General features: G+C 46.3%; 1 pseudogene; it reads right to left on the bottom strand.

The window, feature by feature from the left end:
* Positions 1–256: 256 nt before the first annotated feature.
* Positions 257–11088, bottom strand: part of LOC125880842 (uncharacterized) — a 50522-nt pseudogene continuing 39690 nt past the window's right edge.

Genomic DNA, 11088 nt, shown 5'->3' with positions numbered 1-11088 from the left:
TAGCATGACCACCTGGACTCTGGTTTTATCCCATCTTGTACTGTAAAACTAGCATGACCACCTGGACTCTGGTTTTATCCCATCTTGTACTGTAAAACTAGCATGACCACCTGGACCCTGGTTTTATCCCATCTTGTACTGTAAAACTAGCATGACCACCTGGACTCTGGTTTTATCCCATCTTGTACTGTAAAACTGCTGAAAATGAAACAGCAACACTGAGACATTTATTTTATGCTTCATCGATATTTATTATACATTGCATTTTTAAGTAGAAAGACATCAGAGGTGCAGTGGAATACAGAATAAATAACACAGAAGTTCCTTCATTTAACTGGATTCAGTAAAACACGTGATAAAAGGCATTTCTCTGTACAATTCATTCATAGAAAAAAATTCATCGTACTAAAGTAAAACATTTTTTGTTATTATAAAAATATACTTTTCAGGAAGTGTCTGACAAGTGACCTGAGTATCTTTAGTGCATTTACAGAGCGGAGTGTCTATTTGCACCTGGTTGAAGTTAGTCACACTGCAGCTGTTCAGCTATTTACACCCATCCATATTTGATGTGTCCTCATTGAAGTGGTTGAGATTAGGGTAAAGGGGTCATGGTTAGGGCTAGTATGAGCCAATCTTGGATATTCTCTGAGATTAAAGTGGTAGATTTACACAAATAAACTCACAAATGTACCGCCAGAAGGTCAGGTGACATAGGATAAAGAGCGACATAGTCCACTGGGGGAGTAAGATGTGGTGGGTAAATGTGTCAAGCACAGAACTTTCACACAGGAGACGGTGATGAGTTTGATATTAGTTTGTGCTGACGTATTATTTTTGGGTTGAATAAAGCTGCTGAATACACACTATGTAAATAAACTTCAGCAGAATTCACCTTCACCAAGAGCTTTCAAGTGCAATGATGAACAACTTCAACCACCCAAGCTGATGACAGACCTACCACCCTGACAACAGAAACATTGAGGTAATGGGAACAACGAAAGACAGGAATAATGAAATTGAGAAACCTGCTGCAGCTGATGCAGGGGACGGCATGTCGTCAACCGTCTCCTTTAAGAAGGACCCGTATCTTGAAGTTTTGGCAAAGACCTGAATATCAGCGCGAAGTGATTTGCTTTCACTCACTGATACAACGGCCACTTGGAACCAAGACGTGTCCGACTTGCACAGCAGAGGGCTGCCCTGATCCCCCTGCAAATGCAAACACACAAGATTAATCATCAGTGAGGTCCTGAGACTCCTTCGCCTTGATGACAAGGTAAACAGATTTCAGAAACACTGGTGGATAGGAAAACTTGTACCTGTTGAAGGTCCATGGCGTAAGTGCAGATGTTCTCCGAATTAGAACTATTCCCACAATTGGCCACCTCAGTTTCAAGGTCTCGGAGGTTCGAACCAGCTTTAACAGTGCATGGAAAAATCATTTAATCACATAAATTCTTAAATAATGATCATCAAATGATGCCTGCATATATGAGGCACCTATTAAAAATCTGCTTTCTCTAACACAAAAGTTTGATATACCCATACCTTTGCTCTTGCTGCCCATCTCCCAACCTGCCACCCAGCAGCGAGTCCCACTGAGGAAGGTTCTGTCACTGCTGACATCCATACACACAGGCTGGGTATAATCTGTCAATATGACTGGTTCAGTCAGCAACAGCACTGCAATATTGGAGCCTGTCATTTGGCTCAGTATAATCTTCGCAACACCAACAGACATCTCAAACTCTTCAGAGCCGTTCACAAGTTGCTGGCCCACAAACACACTCCACTCACGGGCATCTGGATTGGAGCTGTCAGGAGGATAGAGGGTACCATATTCTGTTATCTCAAGCTTAAATGTTATACAATGAATAATGAATATAAAAATGTATTCTATTCTTACGTGGAGAAGCATTGTGCAGAAGTAAGGACGAAACGGCGAGAGATGAGGGATCCTCCACAAGTGTAGACCCCATTTTTGTGGAGACTAACCATCCAGGGCCACGTCCCTCCAGGTACAAAACCACTGTCACCTATGGCACGACTGTTCATTGGAGCTTTGCCACACACTGAAGCTAAATGTTAAAAATTGAAAAATGAAGAGAAGCAGAAATAAATGACAGAGGAAAACAACACAATCCAAATTTAAACAGTGGTAAAATTTGGTCTTAATATTTTTTCAGGACACTCACGTGCAGGAGTGGTTGCAATTTGGGAAGCAGTACTTGGTTTTTTGGTCGGTGAAGATGTTGAGGGAACTGGCAGACCAGGACAGGTGAAGCTGCTGTCAGCATCCAGCCCACTGGAGGTGAAGCGCACAAAGCCTGGCTGATCAGAGCTGATGTGGGACTTGATCCAGGACTGGTAACTGGACACTCTGGAGTAGACTCCAGGCAGATTGGGACGAGCACAGCCAAAACCAAAACTAACAATTCCAGACTGGACCCACACGGAGCCCTGCTGGCTCACCATTGGACCTCCTGAGTCACCCTGAGGAGACAGAGAGGACACGTGTGAGGATTTCACTCCATCCTAAACACATTAACCAACAAGCGACAGATTGACTGAAGCAGTCTACCTGACATGAGTCTTTGCCTCCTGCCAGAAGACCAGCACAGATCATGTTGTCTGTGATTGTACCCACTCCATTCAGGCAGTTACACTGTCGGTTTCCCACAACTGGCACCTCCACTTCTTGAAGAGTTTCAGGGAACGGTAATGACACTGAGGGAGCAGCAACAAGAGAGACAATTCACACATCCATCTACTGTTCATAGGACACTGAAACAAAAGTGTTTGTCAGCAACAAGCAGACTGACCTCCCTCCTCCACTGCGCCCCAGCCAGTGACCCAGCTATCAGTACCGCTGTTGAACACACTGTCACTGGCTGCCAGACACACAGGTCTGATGTAGTCTGTGAATGTGACTGGTGAGGAGAGTCTGAGCAGAGCAATGTCGTTGTTGCTGGTGTCACTGTCATAGTTTGGATGCAAAATGATTCTGGAAACACGTCTGGACACTTCGTTTGGGTTTGCACCCTGCAGGTTCTGACGACCCAGAGAAACTCTCCATCCAGACGTACTCGGCCTGAAGTAAAATGTGAAAATGTATTAATTTCAGGAAGAACATGGACCAAAAGTCAAACCAAAGACACAAACACAGTAAAATTCATTCTCTATTATATAACAACTACCCACCTGGAGAAGCAGTGAGCAGCAGACATCACCCACTCTCTGTTGATGAGGGAACCACCACAAACATGGCCGCCAAATCTGTGCAGACTAACCTGCCAGGGCCAACTTCCAGCTGGAGCATCTTCACCTCCAACTATCCTGTTGTTCAGGGGAGTGATGCCACACACTGCAAACAACAGGGCATAGAAACAGGACCTTAAATTAGCAACACAGACTCACAATAATTTGAGAAACTATTCATAAATAAATCTTGGTAATTGCTGCTGCTGAGTCTCTGGGACACAGGGGCTTGTTTCACTGAGAGTGTATCAACACCACTGCACATGCTCCCATGAAAGACCTGAAATCAACATATATACTGTGCCAACTGACCCTTCGCTAAGTCCCTCCCCCAGACACAGAATGGCCAATCATAATGTAGCATCAGGCCAGCTCAGACCAGGGTCCGAAAACAACACAGCTGCGCTCTATTGACTCTAATGCAGTCGTTTCAGATTTCCTTCATTTTCAGGCTGGTGTTGTGGAGTTGGAGCTAAACGTTGTGCCTGGGGCACGTCGTGTATTAATGATACACGTTACCTGGAGAGGTTGGAAAAAGATACACGTTTCTTCCCGTTCCAAAACCAAAATCAAACCCTGAAAAGTGTAGGGTTAGCTAGCTAGCTACTGAAGATATAGCCTACTGAATGTATACACATGCTGCTTTTGCTTTTTAATGATTTTAACAGTGAAGAAAGACCGACCCTGCTGTACAGGAACCAGTGAAGGGAAGCAGGGAAACTCTGCTGATATTGAACCAGCTGTGTGTCATCGCATTGTGCACAGATGAACGTTGTTGAGCTCATGCCAGAGCTCCCCGCCTGTCTGCCAGTGGAGGTCCAGGTGCTGGCAGCGGCACGGGAGCGAAGCCAAACACTGTTTATCTGCACACACTGCGATGCCACACAGCTGGTTCAATATCAGCAGAGTTTCCCCTTATATTCATTGTCTTCTGTGGCAATCAGCAGTGATGTGGTGGTTCACTTTTACACTGTGATCTGTAGCCTATAGTTCGGCTTTAGCTTCTAACTATCTTTGTCTTTTTAACCTGTTGTTGCTGCTGAGTCAGTTTGACATCCTGGATATATCCTTCAAACACAGACTGTAGGCCCCTCTGTCTGCTTCTCTCTGGAATCACTCTTTCATTTTTCACAAAATATTATAATATTTGTTACAGTGTGGGCTCCATGCTTACTGCGACAGCTTGTAGGACCATTACAAAGGGGCGGGGCTTAGTGAAGGGTCAACTGTACCCCGGACTGTCACTTTGAGCTACAAACAAGGGACAAATGACAGTCATGTTCAAAATGCTGCTGTATTGAGAGTACTTACATTCAGCACTGGAAACTGTGGATCCTGGAGATGTAGCTGTGTCTGGTGCTGCAGTACCAGTAGCAGCAGGAGGAGGCAGACCAGGACAGGTGAAGCTGCTGTCAGCATCCAGCCCACTGGAGGTGAAGCGCACAAAGCCTGGCTGATCAGAGCTGATGTGGGAGTTGATCCAGGACTGGTAACTGGACACTCTGGAGTAGACTCCAGGCAGATTGGGACGAGCACAGCCAAAACCAAAACTAACAATTCCAGACTGGACCCACACGGAGCCCTGCTGGCTCACCATTGGACCTCCTGAGTCACCCTGAGGAGACGGAGAGGACACGTGTGAGGATTTCACTCCATCCTAAACACATTTAGCAACAAGTGACAGATTGAATGAAGCAGCCTACCTGACATGAGTCTTTGCCTCCTGCCAGAAGACCAGCACAGATCATGTTGTCTGTGATTGTACCCACTCCATTCAGACAGTTACACTGTCGGTTTCCCACAACTGGCACCTCCACTTCTTGAAGAGTTTCAGGGAACGGTAATGACACTGAGGGAGCAGCAACAAGAGAGACAATTCACACATCCATCTGCTGTTTATAGGACACTGAAACAAAAGTGTTTGTCAGCAACAAGCAGACTGACCTCCCTCCTCCACTGCGCCCCAGCCAGTGACCCAGCTATCAGTACCGCTGTTGAACACACTGTCACTGGCTGCCAGACACACAGGTCTGATGTAGTCTGTGAATGTGACTGGTGAGGAGAGTCTGAGCAGAGCAATGTCGTTGTTGCTGGTGTCACTGTCATAGTTTGGATGCAAAATGATTCTGGAAACACGTCTGGACACTTCGTTTGGGTTTGCACCCTGCAGGTTCTGACGACCCAGAGAAACTCTCCATCCAGACGTACTCGGCCTGAAGTAAAATGTGAAAATGTATTAGTTTCAGGAAGAACATGAACCAAAAGTCAAACCCAAGATACAAACACAGTAAAATTCATTCTCTATTATATAACAACTACCCACCTGGAGAAGCAGTGAGCAGCAGACATCACCCACTCTCTGTTGATGAGGGAACCACCACAAACATGGCCGCCAAATCTGTGCAGACTAACCTGCCAGGGCCAACTTCCAGCTGGAGCATCTTCACCTCCAACTATCCTGTTGTTCAGGGGAGTGATGCCACACACTGCAAACAACACAGCATAGAAAGAGAACCTTAAATTAGCAACACAGACTCACAATACTTACAGAGGCTACTAAATGCAATCGGGGGCAGCAGCAATAGTAACGATTCATTATTCAGTATACAAAACAATGAAAACTAAATACTATGATGTTACGTATTAGCCCTATAAATGTGGTTTGCGCATATCTGACATCAGTGACTCCTAATGGAAGCATCAGAACACACACTGTGGCCGACAGCATGACACAACATGGTAACATGAAAGGGCTGAAAGCAACACAAATACTAGACAAACTGTTCCCTGGTCTGTTTTATTTTTTTACCAACAAAGAAAGAAATGACATGAATAATCCTAGTGCTATGGTAGTGAGAATACTTACATTCAGCACTGGAAACTGTGGATCCTGGAGATGTAGCTGTGTCTGGTGCTGCAGTACCAGTAGCAGCAGCAGGAGGAGGCAGACCAGGACAGGTGAAGCTGCTGTCAGCATCCAGCTCACTGGAGGTGAAGCGCACAAAGCCTGGCTGATCAGAGCTGATGTGGGAGTTGATCCAGGACTGGTAACTGGACACTCTGGAGTAGACTCCAGGCAGATTGGGACGAGCACAGCCAAAACCAAAACTAACAACTCCAGACTGGACCCACACGGAGCCCTGCTGGCTCACCATTGGACCTCCTGAGTCACCCTGAGGAGACGGAGAGAACACGTGTGAGGATTTCACTCCATCCTAAACACATTTAGCAGCAAGCGACAGCTTGACTGAAGCAGCCTACCTGACATGAGTCTTTGCCTCCTGCCAGAAGACCAGCACAGATCATGTTGTCTGTGATTGTACCCACTCCATTCAGACAGTTACACTGTCGGTTTCCCACAACTGGCACCTCCACTTCTTGAAGAGTTTCAGGGAACGGTAATGACACTGAGGGAGCAGCAACAAGAGAGACAATTCACACATCCATCTACTGTTTATAGGACACTGAAACAAAAGTGTTTGTCAGCAACAAGCAGACTGACCTCCCTCCTCCACTGCGCCCCAGCCAGTGACCCAGCTATCAGTACCGCTGTTGAACACACTGTCACTGGCTGCCAGACACACAGGTCTGATGTAGTCTGTGAATGTGACTGGTGAGGAGAGTCTGAGCAGAGCAATGTCATTATTGCTGGTGTCACTGTCATAGTTTGGATGCAAAATGATTCTGGAAACACGTCTGGACACTTCGTTTGGGTTTGCACCCTGCAGGTTCTGACGACCCAGAGAAACTCTCCATCCAGACGTACTCGGCCTGAAGTAAAATGTGAAAATGTATTAGTTTCAGGAAGAACATGGACTAAAAGTCAAACCAAATATTCAAACACTAAACATTTGATCTCTTCTAATATTACAGTTACCCACCTGGAGAAGCAGTGAGCAGCAGACATCACCCACTCTCTGTTGATGAGGGAACCACCACAAACATGGCCGCCAAATCTCTGCAGACTAACCTGCCAGGGCCAACTTCCAGCTGGAGCATCTTCACCTCCAACTATCCTGTTGTTCAGGGAGTGATGCCACACACTGCAAACAACAGGGCATAGAAAGAGGAACCTTAAATTAGCAACACAGGCTAACAATACTTACAGAGGCTACTAAATGCAATCGGGGCAGCAGCAATAAGTAACGATGTATGATTGAGTATACAAAACATAACTAAATACTATGATGTTACATCAGAACACACACTGTGGCCGACAGCATGACTCAACATGGTGACATGAAAGGGCTGAAAGCAACACAGATACTGGACAAATTGTTCCCTGGTCTGTTTTATTTTTTACCAACAAAGAAAGAAATAACATGAATAATCCTCGTGCTATGGTAGTGAGAGTACTTACATTCAGCACTAGAAATTGTGGATCCTGGAGATGTAGCTGTGTCTGGTGCTGCAGTACCAGTAGCAGCAGCAGGAGGAGGCAGACCAGGACAGGTGAAGCTGCTGTCAGCATCCAGCCCACTGGAGGTGAAGCGCACAAAGCCTGGCTGATCAGAGCTGATGTGGGACTTGATCCAGGACTGGTAACTGGACACTCTGGAGTAGACTCCAGGCAGATTGGGACGAGCACAGCCAAAACCAAAACTAACAATTCCAGACTGGACCCACACGGAGCCCTGCTGGCTCACCATTGGACCTCCTGAGTCACCCTGAGGAGACAGAGAGAACACGTGTGAGGATTTCACTCCATCCTAAACACATTTAGCAACAAGTGACAGATTGAATGAAGCAGCCTACCTGACATGAGTCTTTGCCTCCTGCTAGAAGACCAGCACAGATCATGTTGTCTGTGATTGTACCCACTCCATTCAGACAGTTACACTGTCTGTTTCCCTACTGGCACCTCCACTTCTTGAAGAGTTTCAGGGAACGGTAATGACACTGAGGGAGCAGCAACAAGAGAGACAATTCACACATCCATCTACTGTTTATAGGACACTGAAACAAAAGTGTTTGTCAGCAACAAGCAGACTGACCTCCCTCCTCCACTGCGCCCCAGCCAGTGACCCAGCTATCAGTACCGCTGTTGAACACACTGTCACTGGCTGCCAGACACACAGGTCTGATGTAGTCTGTGAATGTGACTGGTGAGGAGAGTCTGAGCAGAGCAATGTCGTTGTTGCTGGTGTCACTGTCATAGTTTGGATGCAAAATGATTGTGGCAACACTTCTGGACACTTCGTTTGGGTTTTCGCCCTGCAGGTTCTGACGACCGAGAGAAACCTGCCATCCAGACGTACTCGAACTGAAGTAAAAATGATCACAATGTATTAGTTTCAGGAAGAACATGAACCAAAAGTCAAACCCAAGATACAAACACAGTAAAATTCATTCTCTATTATATAACAACTACCCACCTGGAGAAGCAGTGAGCAGCAGACATCACCCACTCTCTGTTGATGAGGGAACCACCACAAACATGGCCGCCAAATCTCTGCAGACTAACCTGCCAGGGCCAACTTCCAGCTGGAGCATCTTCACCTCCAACTATCCTGTTGTTCAGGGGAGTGATGCCACACACTGCAAACAACACGGCATAGAAACAGGACCTTAACGTAGCAACACAGACTCACAATACTTACAGAGGCTACTAAATGCAATCGGGGGGCAGCAGCAATAATAACGATTCATTATTCAGTATACAAAACAATGAAAACTAAATACTATGATGTTACGTATTAGCCCTATAAATATGGTCTGTGCATATCTGACATCAGTGACTCCTAATGGGAGCATCAGAACACACACTGTGGCCGACAGCATGACATCATGTGGTAACATGAAAGGGCTGAAAGCAACACAGATACTGGACAAATTGTTCCCTGGTCTGTTTTATTTTTTTTTACAAACAGAAAGTAATGACATGAATAATCCTCGTGCTATGGTAGTGAGAATACTTACATTCAGCACTGGAAATTGTGGATCCTGGAGATGTAGTTGTGTCTGGTGCTGCAGTACCAGTAGCAGCAGGAGGAGGAGGCGGCAGACCAGGACAGGTGAAGCTGCTGTCAGCATCCAGCCCACTGGAGGTGAAGCGCACAAAGCCTGGCTGATCAGAGCTGATGTGGGAGTTGATCCAGGACTGGTAACTGGACACTCTGGAGTAGACTCCAGGCAGATTGGGACGAGCACAGCCAAAACCAAAACTAACAATTCCAGACTGGACCCACACGGAGCCCTGCTGGCTCACCATTGGACCTCCTGAGTCACCCTGAGGAGACAGAGAGGACACGTGTGAGGATTTCACTCCATCCTAAACACATTTAGCAACAAGTGACAGATTGAATGAAGCAGCCTACCTGACATGAGTCTTTGCCTCCTGCCAGAAGACCAGCACAGATCATGTTGTCTGTGATTGTACCCACTCCATTCAGGCAGTTACACTGTCTGTTTCCCACAATTGGCACCTCCACTTCTTGAAGAGTTTCAGGGAACGGTAATGACACTGAGGGAGCAGCAACAAGAGAGACAATTCACACATCCATCTGCTGTTTATAGGACACTGAAACAAAAGTGTTTGTCAGCAACAAGCAGACTGACCTCCCTCCTCCACTGCACCCCAGCCAGTGACCCAGCTATCAGTACCGCTGTTGAACACACTGTCACTGGCTGCCAGACACACAGGTCTGATGTAGTCTGTGAATGTGACTGGTGAGGAGAGTCTGAGCAGAGCAATGTCGTTGTTGCTGGTGTCACTGTCATAGTTTGGATGCAAAATGATTGTGGCAACACTTCTGGACACTTCGTTTGGGTTTTCGCCCTGCAGGTTCTGACGACCCAGAGAAACCTGCCATCCAGACGTACTCGAACTGAAGTAAAAATGATCACAATGTATTAGTTTTGGGAAGAACATGGACTAAAAGTCAAACCAAATATTCAAACACTAAACATTTGATCTCTTCTAATATTACAGTTACCCACCTGGAGAAGCAGTGAGCAGCAGACATCACCCACTCTCTGTTGATGAGGGAACCACCACAAACATGGCCGCCAAATCTCTGCAGACTAACCTGCCAGGGCCAACTTCCAGCTGGAGCATCTTCACCTCCAACTATCCTGTTGTTCAGGGGAGTGATGCCACACACTGCAAACAACAGGGCATAGAAAGAGAACCTTAAATTAGCAACACAGGCTAACAATACTTACAGAGGCTACTAAATGCAATCGGGGGGCAGCAGCAATAATAACGATTCATTATTCAGTATACAAAACAATGAAAACTAAATACTATGATGTTACGTATTAGCCCTATAAATATGGTCTGTGCATATCTGACATCAGTGACTCCTAATGGGAGCATCAGAACACACACTGTGGCCGACAGCATGACATCATGGTGACATGAAAGGGCTGAAAGCAACACAAATACTGGACAAATTGTTCCTGGTCTGTTTTATTTTTTACCAACAAAGAAAGAAATGACATGAATAATCCTCGTGCTATGGTAGTGAGAATACTTACATTCAGCACTGGAAACTGTGGATCCTGCATCTGTAGCTGTGTCTGGTGCTGCAGTACCAGTAACAGCAGCAGGAGGAGGAGGCAGACCAGGACAGGTGAAGCTGCTGTCAGCATCCAGCCCACTGGAGGTGAAGCGCACAAAGCCTGGCTGATCAGAGCTGATGTGGGAGTTGATCCAGGACTGGTAACTGGACACTCTGGAGTAGACTCCAGGCAGATTGGGACGAGCACAGCCAAAACCAAAACTAACAATTCCAGACTGGACCCACACGGGCCCTGCTGGCTCACCATTGGACCTCCTGAGTCACCCTGAGGAGACAGAGAGAACACGTGTGAGGATTTCACTCC

This window comes from Epinephelus fuscoguttatus, linkage group LG20 (genome assembly GCF_011397635.1).
Source record: "Epinephelus fuscoguttatus linkage group LG20, E.fuscoguttatus.final_Chr_v1".
Classification (NCBI taxonomy): domain Eukaryota; kingdom Metazoa; phylum Chordata; class Actinopteri; order Perciformes; family Serranidae; genus Epinephelus; species Epinephelus fuscoguttatus.
This window is presented reverse-complemented; position numbering and strand designations above follow the sequence as displayed.